Genomic DNA, 15,484 nt, shown 5'->3' on the forward strand with positions numbered 1-15,484 from the left:
TTGCTTAGTCAGCTTCTGAATCTCAACTGAGAGTAGGGAGGGAGACTTTTTTTATCTTATCTCAGACCTAATCTTAGCTATAGTAACTTGAATCTTAAACATACCGTAATTCATTTCAAGTTCATTCTGGTTGAAAGCCAAAAGAAACGTTGGTGAAAGTTTTGGAATTTTTTCCCAACATTGTGGTAAAAAGAAAAGAAAGAGAAGAGCAAAGATAAGAAAGAAAAGAAAAGGAAAGAAGGAAAGGAAAGGAAAGGAAAGGAAAAGAAAGGGGGGAAAAAGGTCAAATCCTTAGAACCTTAAGATCTCAAAAAAGTAGACTATAGTTTGTTATTTCTTCTAAAGAAGTTGGGTGATCATCTCTTAGAAAACACAGACTTCAGAACTTTCATTCTTGCCAGGGATCCAATGTTCTGTATGATTACAGTATTACAAAGAAAAATGTGATTCTTTTTATGCCAGCACCTTTTATTTGTAGAACTTGAAAGAAAGTTATAAACTACTTTGGGGTTTTGTGTGAATTACTTGGATTTGTGCCCAACAGTTGGGTTCACTTCTCAACATTTTTGACTGCTCTTATAGAAACAAAATGAGATAAAGTAGCAAAAACAAAGCATACTTACCCTATCCTTGCCCTCATTTTTTATCTTTCCCAGAGCTGCTATTTTGGGTCATTTCAAAGTATCAAGTGTAAAAGAGGCAAGGCAAATACATATTTCTAATTAAGAAATGAGTATGAACTTTCATTGCTATTTGTATGACTCACAGCTTATACCATTTTTATGAAAATATGTTATAATTGCAGAAGAATAAGGCTTACACTTTTATGAAGAAGAACCTGCTTATTTCCCAGCTAAGTGAGTAGACCTATATAGTTATGGCCACATCAAATAATAAGAAAAAAACAACAGCTTCCAGCCTTGGCACCATATTTCTAAACAGATTTGCTAGTAATTTTAACTAGACTCTACAGGCATCCATTATATGGATGTTTTGCAGGGCAAATGTAACATCACAATGGAGTAGCCATGAGCTATACTAGCTGCTGGGTACAATTCAAGGTCACTTTTAAAGCCCTACATGGCTCAGGACCAGATTATCTGAGGAATCATCTTTTTCCAAGAGTTTTTACTTGTCCAATGTAATCTAACAGATTGGGCATGCTGCAGATGCCAAAGAGGAAATTAAAAGACAGGCCTTTTCTGTTGTCACCCCTGTTTTATGGAATATTATCCCCTCAGAGATTACAATGGTCCCAACCCTGATGGCTTTTCACAAAACGTAGCTATGTATCCAGGCCTGAGGTTCAGAATGTGTTAAGGGCCCCATTATTTGGTTTTACTATTAGTTGATTATTTATTTATTTATTTTTATTTATTATTTTAATTTATATACCGCCCTTCTCCCGAAGGACTCAGGGCGGTTTACAGCCAAGTAAAAAACAAAAATCACAAAAGTTAAAAAACATTTTTTTAAAAAAACAATTTAAATTAGACCAAAAAGACTAAAACTCTAATAAAACCCCTATTAAAACTAAATTAAGCCAGCCCTGCGCGATAAAACAAAAAGGTCTTTAGCTCGCGTTGAAAGGTCCGGAGGTCGGGGAGTTGATGTAACCCCGGAGGCAGCTCGTTCCAGAGAGCAGGAGCCCTCACAGAGAAGGCCCTCCCCCTGGGGGTCGCCAGTTGACATTGTTTGACTGATGGTACCCTGAGGAGACCCTCCCTATGGGAGTGCACGGGTCGATGGGAGGCAATTGGTAACAGCAGGCGGTCCCGTAAATAACCCGGTCCTATGTCATGATTAATTAATCATCATGGCTGCGGTGTATTTATTTATTGTGTGGATATTTTTATTGTTATAATGCTTTCTAAGTTGTTTTAATTGTTTTATAATTTTAGAAATGTAAACTATTCAGAATAACTTGGTTGACTTGGGTGGCTACAGAAATTAAATGGATAAATAGATGAAAGGACGGACGAATGGATGGATAAACAAACAAATAAACAAACAAACAAACAAACATATACATACATACATACATACATACATACATACATACGTACGTACGTACATAAATTGAGTATCATTTCAATTAATGATTTGAGACATTTGATTGCAGCTTGAGAAGTTTGGGGGACCATATTTATTTTTATGACATTGTGAAGCATATACAACAACATTATCTCAGTATATATAATATCTAAGCACATGACATGTGTTAGATTCGGGCAATAACGAGGCAGGAGACCAGGATAGTGACAACAGCTCTTTACTATATGGTGAACCCAGCAGCCAGTGCTGGGAAAAACCTCTCCTTATATACAGTTTAACCGGGGACTTCAACCAATCAGCAACGTGCTATTTTCCCGCCAAAACTTTTAAAGATACATTACACTCCTTCCCTCCCAGAAAACACTTTACCACTATTTACATAAAAATTTACATATTATTTTTCGATGTAATCACGCAAGTAGACTGGGCGTCTCCTGACTCTTTCGGACCTGCGCAATTCATTCTCTGGGAGTGAGTCGAGCTGACCGGAGGGACTGTCTGTTCCTCTCAGCTCCTCCTCTAGGCCATCCGGCCCTGGATTATTTGCAGAGTCGTCCCTGCTGTTTTCTGACGGAACCTGTTGGCGTCGCTGGACCTCCTGGAAGTCAGATAAGTCCCGCGTTTGCCCCGGGTTTGAGTCAGCTGCGGATTCAAACATTGTATAGTCAGGGCCTGTTTCGTCTAATTCGGATTGTTCGGTTATGCGTTTTCTTATTTGGTCTATGTGGCGCTTCCATACCCGGCCATCCTTTATCTCCACTAAATATGATTTGGGACCTGTTATTTCTAGGATTTTTCCTGCTAACCAGGTCGGGCCTTCGCTATAGTTGTATGCCCACACTCGGTCGCCTATTGCCATCCCTCTTGTTTTTTCGAGTGCCCCCTTGTACCCGTCTGGTGTGTAGTTTGGGTTTAAACGGTCTAGTGGGCACCTGAGTTTCCGACCCATTAATAACTCTGCTGGGCTTCTGCCAGTTGTGACACAGGGGGTTCTGTGTTGGACGGCCAGGAAGGTATCGATTTTTGTTTGCCAGTCGCCTGGCTTGATTCTGGACAATGCCTCTTTTGCGCTCCGGACGGAACGTTCTGCAAGGCCATTCGTCGCAGGGTGGAAAGGCGCCGAGAGGACATGCCGGATGCCCTCTTCTGCCAAGTACCCCTCAAACTGGGTTGCCGTGAATTGCGGGCCGTTATCAGATACTAATGTGTCAGGCAACCCATGGGTTACAAATAGGTGCCGTAGGACTGAGATCACTGCCTCGGCTGTCATGGATCTCATGAGAATGATTTCCAGCCATTTGGAGTAGGCATCGACTACCACCAGAAAGGTTTGGCCGTGGAAGGGGCTGGCAAAATCGATGTGGATCCTAGACCAGGGCCCTTGGGGTCTCTCCCATTCCCGAACCGGGGCCGTTGGGGGTAGCGGTCTGGACTCCTGGCAGGCCTGGCATTTCCCTACCCTCTCAGCAATTCCCGAGTCCATTAAGGGCCACCACACATAGCTTCTCGCTAGACCCTTCATCCTCACGATCCCTGGGTGACCTTCGTGAAGGAGACCCAACACCCTTTTCCTCAATTTCTCTGGGATCACCACTCGATCCCCCCATAGCAGGCACCCCCCTTGAGCCGAAAGTTCCCCTCGTTTCTTTACAAACTCTTTAAAACGCCGCCCGCAGCGGCCCACCCTCTTTGTACCCAACCAAGTACAGTTCATATTGTAATGTCCTTATACGAAGCCCGAGCCACCTCTTTGGATGTGACTGGGCCAGAGTCCAAAGAGTCAATTAGCAGAACTGGTATTCCTGGAGTGGGGTCTTCAATAGTCTCTGGTAACGGGCATCTGCTCAGTGCGTCTGCATGCCCTAATTCCTTTCCTGGCCGGTGTAGCAATTTGTAAGAATAGGCTGCCAGGAAGATAGTCCATCGGGTCAGTCTTGGCGAAAGTGCCACGGGCGTTGGGCGGTCGCCTGCCAGCAGACCTAGCAAAGGTCTATGGTCCGTGATGATTTCAAAATCACGACCAAATACATACTCATGGAATTTCTTTACCCCTGCGACTATAGCCAAGGCTTCCTTATCAAGCTGGCTATAATTCCTTTCAGTTGGTGACATGGTTCGGGAGTAGTATGCAATGGGGGCTTCTGTGCCATTAGGTAACCTGTGGCTGAGCACAGCCCCCACCCCGTAGGGAGATGCATCGCAGCTTAACACTAGAGGTAGTGTGCCATTGTACTGGATAAGGAGGCTATCACTCGTTAGGAGATTTTTTACCCCTTCGAATGCCCTAGCTTCCGCCTTTCCCCAAGACCATGCAGCCGACTTAGCTAATAATTTATGCAGCGGCTCAGCTACTGTTGCCTTATTCCTTAAGAATACTGCATAGAAGTTGACCAGACCCAAGAATGCCTGTAACTCCGTTTTGTTCTTGGGCACCGGGGCCTTCCTGATGGCCCGTACCTTGCTTTCGGTGGGGTGAATCCCTTCCCTGTCTATTCTGTAGCCCAGGAATTCCACACACTCAACCCCGATCTGGCATTTGTTTAGTTTAACCGTGAGACCGGCAGACCGGAAAATGCCCAAAACTTTTCGCAGCCTTGCCCCTAATTCCTCTAGGTTTTCAGCGGATACCAGTACATCGTCAAAGTATGGTACCACCCCTGGCAAGCCCTGCAATAGCCGCTCCATCAGGTTCTGAAATAACCCTGGAGCCACACTAACCCCAAACTGTAATCAGGTACACTTAAAAGCCCCTTTGTGAGTCACAATTGTCTGCGCTTCGGCTGTGCTGCTGTCTACGGGCAGCTGTTGATAGGCTTGGGCCAGGTCTAGCTTGGCAAAAACTTGCCCTTGCCCCATTGAGTGCAGTAAGTGCTGTACCACCGAACGGGTAAGCACTCTTTGCAACGCTTTGTTTAGCGTTGCCTTATAGTCAGCGCAACCGGACCGATCCGTCCGGTTTGATTGGGGTGACTATAGGGTCTCCCACTTAGCATGGTCAACTGGCACTAGAATTCCTGGTTTACTAGCTTGTCCAGTTCCCGGTCAATCCTGGGCTTTAGGGCTTAACGGGACCCTCCTAGCCTTTAGGCGGATAGGGCAACTTGGGGTCTAAGTTAAAGGATATAGGGGTCCCTTGTACTTGCCCAGGCAGTCTTTGAAAACGCCCCAAACTCCTTCGTGAGTGTGTCTTTGAGGTCGACTTCGTTTCTGAAGATTCCAGTCACTCCCATGCCCAATGCTCGGAACCAGTCCAGTCCCAACAAGCTTGGCAGGGTCCCATCGACGATGGTGATGGGCAGAGTTTTCTTGTAGTGTCCATACTCGACGTGGACGGACGTTACCCCTCGAACAGGGATGCGATTCCCCTGGTAGTCCTGTACTTTTAGTCTTTGTGGTTGCAGCTTGCGCTTTGCGATGGCGGGTAAGGCTCTCACGAGAGTGTCCCAGGACATGATCGTGATCGATGAGCCGGTGTCCACCTCCAATCGGCACGGCACCCCTCAATCTTTGCTTTTGTGAAGATTTTCTTTCTAGGCGAGTTGATGCGTGACCCACTCTCACGATCGCTTGGTTTAGTTTCGCGCCTTTTTTAAACTGCCCACTCGAGGGCCGCTTCGTCGTTCCCGTGCTCTGATTGGCTGGTTTGAATTTTTGGTGGGAAGGTTGGGGAGCTCGACAGACCTGTGCTAGGTGCCCCTTCCTTTCGCATCGCCGACATGTTGCATCTTTAAATCTGCATTGTTGTTGTTGGTGTTGCCCTCCGCAACTCGCGCAGTCGCCCGGTCGTCTTTCTCCGGCCTCCCGTGTGGAAGACTCCTTCCTCCTCCTCCCCTCCGATTCGGCCTGACCTCTTCACTGTGGACCGGGGTTGATTTCGCACCAGCCGCTGGTGTGACCTGCTTCTGTAAGGTCTCTGCCGCTTGGGTGACATCTCGTGAGCCCTGGCTTCGCCCAGGCGTTTGCCAGCGTTAGGTTGCTTTTAGCCAGCAGCCGCCCGCAAACGGATGTCCCTGACCGGATGAGTTGCTCCAGCAATGCCTCATCCAAGTCTCGATATTCACAATGTTTTGAGGCTTTTCTCAGGGCGGCCATGTATGCACTAATGGACTCGCCTTCTTGCTGTCTGCGCCCAATTCAAACCGTTGCACATACTTGGATGGCATCGGTGCGAAATGCGCTTTCAGCAGAGTTTGTAGAGTTTGCCACGGTACCGACTGTACTGGCGTTGGCTCAGCCAGGGATTCTGCGGTGTCAAAAACTTCTGGACCGCAGTGGCTCAGAAATAGGCTCGTTTCCTGTTGTCGGAAACCCCTTGCAGTTCGTTTGCTTCGAGGAAACACTCGAAGCGAGCCATGTATGACCCCCATTTCTCTTTGGCTGGGTCGAATGGCGCTGGCGGTGTGTAGCCGGACATCGCTGCTTTCCGCCCTTGTTTTGCTGGGTTCGCGTCTTCCTGGTGAGTTCAGCTCTTTTCCTGGCGCTCTTAGCCTCGAGATCCCATCCTCGTCGCCAGTGTTAGATTTGGGCAATAACGAGGCAGGAGACCAGGATAGTGACAACAGCTCTTTACTATATGGTGAACCCAGCAGCCAGTGCTGGGAAAAACCTCTCCTTATATACAGTTTAACTGGGGACTTCAACCAATCAGCAACGTGCTATTTTCCCGCCAAAACTTTTAAAGATACATTACAACATGGGTCTGAAATCTTATTTGATGACTTTGAACAGCATTAACTACATTGCCATCTATTTCCATGTTTAATTATTTTTACTTCTGAGAGATATAGTAGTTAGGCCCATAAAGACCAAAGGTCATGTCCATTCTCAGCTGATGAAGCTTAATGAAATTTAACCAATCACTTTTTCTCAGACCAATCCCATGATGCTGTTGAAAAAAATATGGAGAAGAGAGTAGTGTGCATGTTGCCTTGAGTTCAGGAGGCAAAGCAGTACATGTAAATAAAAGGGGGGGGGATATTTTTCATTTTATATCTATGATCATTGTTTTATTCTGTTTGCTTCACTTTATAAATAACTTTTGATTTTGTACACTTTTTATTATTTTCTTTATGTTGGACAAATGTTGCTTTCAGTTTCTTTCCAAATTAATTTGGGCCAGGTTACAAGAAATAGCATCATGTTGAAGGCACTTTCAATTATTCCCATAGCAGTAGAATTCAGGAATTTGTTTAGATTTAAATTACATTTTGATAGGAGAAAATTCCTTGCCCTCAAAAGGAGAAATAGAACTAGTAAAGTCACAACAAAATCACTATATTACAATACCACATTTGGGCCTTTATCATTTAGACTTGGTGCCTTTTCACTTCCAAATCCAAGTATAGTTCTATTTATAAATTACAGTTTAATGATCTTTTGGACACCCTCAAAACTAAATTAGAAATGTAATACCCAAAATAAGCCATTTCTTTCTTAGAATAGCTAAAATAGGACAAATACAGTAGAAACCATTAGCTCCGTGTAGCTTCAGGGATACTTTTCCTCAGCAACACAGACTTTTCATTTATCTTTATTTTGGTTTGTCTAGCTTTACACTACTAACATGACCACCAGTAAATAATCTCTTCAAAGAACAAGGGGCATTCTGAATTAACACACCCAATGCTTTAGGTCAAACTGTACAGGCCCATGGACAGAGATAAGAACTTAAGAGATAAAACAAATCAGGCTAACGATAAGATTCCTTCTCAACAGAGTCCTTGATTTGGGACTCATTTATCTTCTGGTCAGATTTGTGATCAGTTGGCTGGTCTGTCTGTCACGGCATGTCAATGAAAAACATAACATCCCAAAGATAAATCCAGGGCTACACCAGGCACGGTGTCTCCAGAGCAGTGTGATCAAATACAGTCAGACACCTGATTTAATCTCTCCCCTGATAATGTCTTTAAGGTTAAAAGACTTTTCTTTACTTGTGTTTGTTTACCTGCACTAGTCACATTCAATCTTCTATCTCCTTACCCCCACACGCATGGACACAGCTTGAAGCTCAGGGGCAAACTGTGACTGACAGCTGCATTCTCCATTACAATTACCAATTTTTGAATGTTGCCTCTGGGGGGGTCCATCACTTATGAAAATAAATGGAGCTCCAACAGGATTATGCCAGATCCCCTACTGTGTGGTTAAGCCCCAGGAGCCCACCTCATGTGGACTTTCCTTAATAGAAAGATGGGAATAGATAAGTCTCAGTTTCAAAAGAGAACAACGGCAGAGATGAGATCTCCCTGAACTCTGTGGTAAACAAAGAAAAAAAAAACATCCACCTTGATTGCATTTATTTCTCATCTATTTCAGCGATTATCATCTCACAAAGGGGAGAGTTGAACTGGATAGACATGATAACCTAGAGAGAAGCTGAAAGCAAAAGATGCTGCTTTTATTTGCTAGGCCCTAGAGTTGCTTCTTCGCTATCCTTTCCTTTGTGTGATGAAAACTAGAGAAGTTTCTTTTTTTTTTTCATCTCAGAAAATGACTCCCAGTGGAAACAACAAAAGATACATCAAGTTCAAAGGTGTTTCCATGCATTTGAATTGATGGCAGAGTATAGTAAGGCTGATAACTACACCATGGGTGGCCTGGTCTAGACTTCATTTCCTGTGAATGAATGCCTAATTGCAATATTGACCTTTAGCTTTAGTTACCAGAAGTTTAGTTACAAAGAAGCAGTAAGTAAAGCCACTAATATAGCCACTCTGGGCCTATTTGGAAACTGCACAGAGAGAATCATATGGACTTGTATTTTCTCTATTTGATCCCCATTTCTCATAGAGATTGAATATTGGCAGCCTGCTAGCATATTTTAAGAAAGGCGGGAAAAGCAGACAGCATTAAAATTAAACAATGACTTTAAAGATGTCGTCTGAACAACACATCAGATTCTCCTTGTACTATCTACTGTCCTTATGGGGTGCAACATTTTGATCATGAATCCATAATCTCCTGAAGGATAAATAAACAGCAAATATTACAGTTATGATGAAGAGAGAGCATTTTTCTTCTCTTTCCTTTAAAATGATCTGACTAAGATTTCACCTTATGTCATAGGTATGTTTAGTTGCATGAAAGGGAGATATTGACAACAAGCAAAACATTTTATTTCTGTTTAGCTATGCTTTCATTTGGAAGTTAAAATAGAATTTTTCAGTTGGTAAATTAAATTAAAGAAGTTAAAATGGTTGAAGTTCTGATGGTAAACTTCACCCATTTTACACTGTTTTTAAATCTCAAAATATCGCTGCCTGTAATCCTTATAATCAAGAGCAACTAAAATGATCAAAGGCCTGGGGACTAAAACATATGAAGAACTGGTGCAGGATCTGGGTTTCGCTAGTCTAAAGAAAAGAAGAATTAGGAGTGACATGATACTGGTATTCCAGTTTTTGAGGGGCTGCCACAAAGAAGAAGGAGTCAAATTATTCTCCAAAGCACCAGAAGGCAGGGAAAAAAACAATAGTTAAAAACTAATCAGAGAGAGAAGCAACCTGAAATTGAGGAGAAACTTCCTAACAGTGAGGACAATTAACCACTGGAATAGCTTGCTTTCAGAAATCGTGATCACTAGAGGTTTTTAAGAAGAGACTAGACAACCATATATCTGAAATGTTATAGGTTCTCCTGCTTGAGCAGAGGGCTGGACTAGAAGATTGCCAAGGTCTATTCTATTCTATTCTATTCTATTCTATATTGATATTGATATTGATTGTTTCCTGATTGCTTATTGTATCTTATGACTATCGATAAATGTTGTACCTTATAATTCTTGATGAACGTACCTTTTCTTTTATGTACACTGAAAGCGTATGCACCAAGACAAATTCCTTGTGTATCCAATCACACTTGGCCAATAAAGAATTCTATTCTATTCTATTCTATTCTATTCTATTCTATTCTATTCTATTCTATTCTATTCTATTCTATTCTATTCTTTAGAAAAACAATTCTCTGTGTAATTTCAAGAGTCCAGAGTGGGTATCTCAAGGAATTTCTCAATTGAGAATCATGTCTGTGTCTTTTGCTTTTGAAGAAAGCTTCCTAAAACTTTGGATTTCACTAAAAAAAAAAACACTGACGTGTCACTTTAATATCATAGGGCCCATGACAGTCTAAGTACTTTAAATAGTAATTTAGGATTTCAAGCAACGGGTTTTAATAGGATATGCTATAGAAATGTGTGAGACTGTGCTTAGACTTCCAGATCTCTAAGCCTATGTTTATGCTCTGATTATGGTTTTCAACATGGCATTAGCTGAATAAAGGGAAATTATGGGCTGTAAAAACTCAGATAGAAAATGGTTCTATTTCATACTAATGAGGCAATTTTAAAAAGCCTAGTAATTTCCTTTCAGTCTCTCTTTTACAAATGATCCAGTTGAAATCCTTATAATAAATAGAACGCAAGTGAATAATTAAGGAGGTGTGAAATGTGAAAATCCAGTCAGCTTAATATGTCCCATACAGCAAGTTACAAGGTATTAGCTGCATGAGTGAGACCTAGCTGGGCTGAGATTCCCAGCCTTTCTTCACTTCCTAAAGCAGAGGTATCCAACCTTGGCAATTTAATTTTTGTGGACTTCAACAGACTTCAATGACTGGCTGGGGAATTCTGGGGTTGAAGTCCACAAATTTTAAAAGTTGCCAAGGTTGGACATCTCTGCTTTAGGGGATGAAGTAATGCTGGGAATCTCAGACCAGTTTCTATGAATCTGAAACATAACTTCAACATATAGTTGGTTCCAAGCACAGGTGAATACATCTTGTACAATTTGTGGATCCCTCTGGACCCTTAGTTCTTGCATGAAAAGCAAATGGAAAATGGAAAATAGAGTCAATCTAATCTGATACGGACCAGGTTACAAATCACGAGACTGTGAGTTCTAATCCTATTTTAGGCATGAAAGCCGGCTGACTTTGAGTGAATTACTCTATCTCAGTCCAACTTAATTCACAGAGTTATTATGGGGAAGATAGGAGGATCTGAAAAAGGCCTATGAAGAGAATGTCTGAATGTTTCCTTCATATCGGAATTAACTGACACATATAGGAAGCTGAAGACATTGCAGGTCAATAGAGCCAAGGCTGGACAATAAAAGACAAGACCCTCACATATGATCCTTATTCTCCTCCAAATGAAGTATGAGAGCCTTACACTTTATCCATATATTTTACCAGTGCTTTTTAATTCCTTTAAAAAATGCTATTTCTTTTTCATCAGATTGAGTGAGAATGGCACATGTACACTGGTGCAGACAAACACCGCAGCAAAAGAGAAAGAAAAATAATAATATTATTTATTTTTAATAATATTATTAAAAATAATAATATTTCCAAAAATGCTACTCCATTTTGGTTCAGACAAGACCCCAAACTCTGTTAAAACAAAACAAAAAAATGTTCTTGTTTCTAATTCTATTATGGAGCCAGTTGTATCTGCTGAAGATCACAGCTTTTTAGCGAAGGTTGTAGAGAGTGTGGTTGCATGGCAGCTTCCCCGGCACCTGGAGGAAGCTGTCTATCTAGACCCGTTCCAGTCCGGCTTCCGGCCCGGTTATAGCACGGAGACGGCTTTGGTCATGCAGGATGACCTCTGAGGGCCAGGGACAGGGCTGTTCCTCTGCCTTGGTCCTATTAGATCTTTCAGCGGCTTTTGATACCATCGACTATGGTATCCTGCTGCGCCGGTTGGAGGGATTGGGAGTGGAGGCACCGCTTATCGGTGGTTCTCCTCCTATCTCTCTGACCGGTCGCAGTCGGTGTTGACAGGGGGCAGAGGTCGCCTCGAGGGCCTCACTTGTGGGTACCCCAGGGTCGATTCTCTCGCCTACCCTGTTCAACATCTACATGAAGCCGCTGGGTGAGGTCATCAGTGGGTTCGGGGTGAGTTATCATCTGTACGCTGATGACACTCAGCTGTACTTTTCCACCCCGGACCACCCCAACGAAGCGGTCGAAGTGCTGTCCCCGTGCCTGGAAGCCGACGGGTCTGGATGGGGAGAAACAGACTCAAGCTCAATCCTCCAAGACGGAGTGGCTGTGGATTCCGGCACTGGTACAGTCAGCTCCATCCGCACCTGACTGTTGGGGGCGAGTTAGTGGCCCCAAAGGAGGTGGTTCGCAACTTGGGCGTCCTCCTGGATGGCCGGCTGTCCTTGAGGAACATCTGGCAGCCGCCACCAGGAGGGCTTTTTACCAAGTTCGCTTGGTTCGCCAGTTGCGCCCTTCCTTGACCGGGATGCCTTATGCACGGTCACCACGCCTGGTTACGCCTCGCTGGATTATTGCAATGCTCTCTACATGGGCTGCCCTTGAGGTGCACCCGGAGGCTGCAGTTAGTCCAGAATGCAGCTGCGCGAGTGGTAATGGGAGCCGCCGAGGCTCCCACGTAACACCTCTGCTCCGTAGTTTGCACTGGCTTCCTGTGGTCTTCGGTGCGCTCAAGATCCTGGTTACCACCTTTAAAGCGCCCATGGCTTAGGACCCGGTACTTACGAGACCGCCTGCTGTTACCGTATGCCTCCCATCGACCAGACGCCTCACAGAGAGGGCCTTCTCAGGGTGCCGCCCGCCAAACAATGTCGGCTGGCGGCTCCCAGGGTAGGGCCTTCTGTGGGAGCACCGACGCTCTGGAACGAACTCCCCCCTGGCTTACGTCAAGTTCCTGATCTTCGGACCTTCCGTCGTGAGCTAAAAACATACTTATTTATTCAAGCAGGACTGGCATAAATAGTGATTTTAAATTGGGGTTTTAGAGATTTTAAACATTTGTAAATTTTTTAATTTTTAAATTATCGGCCATTTATTAATAGTTTCTTTTAATTTCTTTTAATTGTATATACTCTGTATTTTATTTCGGCTGTACACCGCCCTGAGTCCTTCGGGAGAAGGGCGGTATAAAAATCTAATAAAACTAAACTAAACTAAACTAAACAACAATACTACCACACTGCCATTCTTACTCCACAACAGTTCATCCTAGCCACAGCTAAGCTGGGAACCGCCCGGCCGCCCTGTTTCGGGTGACCCGCTCCCTCCTTCATCAGGAGGTGCGGGATGACCCTTTGCAGGGACGTGCCGAGGAATTTAGTGGTTATCTATATGATAAAATCGCTCAGCTCCGGGATGGTCTGGACCGAAATTGGGATGATCCAAGCGAGAGAGAGGAGGCACGTGTTGTTGAGTCTGTTTAGGATGAGTTTGACCCTGTGGCTCCCGAGGATGTGGACAGGTTGTTGGGGAGGCTCCACGCCACCACATGTTTACTGGACCCGTGTCCTTCCTGGCTGGTACTGGCCACTCAGGAGGTGACACGAGGCTGGCTCCAGGGGATTATCAACGCTTCTTTGTTGGAAGGGGTTTTCCCTGCCGCCTTGAAAGAGGCGGTGGTGAGACTCCTCCTCAAGAAGCTCTCCCTGGACCCAGCTATTTTGGGTAATTATCGTCCGGTCTCCAACCTTCACTTTGTTGTGAAGGTTGTAGAGAGTGCTGTGGCGTGGCAGCTACCCCAATACCTGGATGAAGCTATCTATCTAGACCCGTTCCAGTCCGGCTTCCGACCCGGATACAGCACGGAGACAGCTTTGGTCGCGTTGGTGGATGATCTCTGGAGGGCCAGGGACAGGGGTTATTCCTCTGCCCTGATCCTATTAGACCTCTCAGCGGCTTTTGATACCATCGACCATGGTATCTTGCTGCGCCGGTTGGGGGGATTGGGAGTGGGAGGCACCGTGTATCGGTGGTTCTCCTCCTATCTCTCTGACTGGTCGCAGACGGTGTTGACAGGGAGGTAGGCCGTGAGGTGCCTCACTTGTGGGGTGCCGCAGGGGTCGATCCTCTCGCCCCTTCTGTTCAACATCTATATGAAGCCGTTGGGTGAGATCATCAGTGGCTTTGGGGTGAGATACCAGCTGTACGCTGATGATACTTTTCCACCCCGGGCCACCCCAATGAAGCTGTTGAAGTGCTGTCCCGGTGTTTGGAAGCCGTACGGGTCTGGATGGGGAGAAACAGGCTCAAGCTTAATCCCTCCAAGACGGAGTGGCTGTGGATGCCGGCATCCCGATTCAGTCAGCTGCAGCCACAGCTGACTGTTGGAGGCGAGTTATTGGCCCCAAAGGATAGGGTGCGCAACTTAGGTGTCCTCCTGGATGAGCGGCTGTCGTTTGAAGATCATTTGACGGCCGTCTCCAGGGGGGCCTTCCACCAGGTCCGCCTGGTTCGCAGTTGCGCCTTCCTTGATCGGGATGCCTTGTGCACAGTCACTCATGCACTCGTTACCTCTCGCTGGATTATTGTAATGCTCTCACATGGGGCTCCTTGAGGTGCACGAGGCTTCAGCTAGTCCAGAATGCAGCTGCGCGGGTGATAGAGGGAGGATCTCGTACCTCCCACGTAACACCCCTCCTGCGCAGACTGCACTGGCTACCTGTGGCCTTTCGGGTCCACTTTAAGGTACCTTTAAAGCGCTCCATGGCTTAGGGCCTGGGTACTTACAGGACCGCCTACTGTTACCTCATGCCTCCCACCGACCCGTACGCTCTCACAGAGAGGGACTTCTCAGGGTGCCGTCCGCCAAGCAATGTATGCTGGTGGCCCCCAGGGGAAGATCCTTCTCTGTGGGGGCTCCCACCCTCTGGAACGAACTTCCCCCGGGTTTACGCCAAATACCTGACCTTTGGACCTTCTGCCGCGAATTGAAAACACATCTATTTATTCACGCGGGGCTGGCTTAAATTTTATTGGTTTTAAATTTCTATTATTAATTTTAAGGTTTTTTTTAGTTTTATATATTTTAAAGTTTTTAGGCCAACTATATAATAAGTTTTTTAATCTGTATTTTAATTGTATATTGTACCGTTGTTTTACCTTGACTGTACACCGCCCTGAGTCCTTCAGGAGAAGGGCGGTATAAAAATCGAATAAATAATAATAATAATAATAACATGAAACTCTCTTTCCCCCTGCATTGGTAGTACAACTCTTGAATGGAAGACAGAAAAAGAAGAAAGGAGTAGATCCATCATTGAAACAGGGAGAAGGATTGGGTGAAACTATTTCTTCCTAGTTCTGGGAAAGGGGGACAAAAAGGTAAAAGGATGGTGGGGAGCATCATATTCAAGAGCATCATGTTCCACTTTCTCCAAGCTGTCTAGTCCTTCATAGATTGCCACATCATGGATGCTTTTAATCATTCTTTCTACTTCTATGTGAGAACTGCATGGGGTTCACCTATGTTCAGCGTACAGGCTTTTGTAGATGTTTTGAAAACATCGGACCTATCTTTATATTTGCTTATGCTTCGGTCAGAAGTTGATTTGCAATGATTATACACACAAGGACATTTACATGTTTTAAATATCTAACTACAATAGATTTTGAATACAACTTTAGCAGATCCCATTTTCTTCTGATG

This window comes from Ahaetulla prasina, chromosome 3 (assembly GCF_028640845.1).
Source record: "Ahaetulla prasina isolate Xishuangbanna chromosome 3, ASM2864084v1, whole genome shotgun sequence".
Lineage (NCBI taxonomy): Eukaryota > Metazoa > Chordata > Lepidosauria > Squamata > Colubridae > Ahaetulla > Ahaetulla prasina.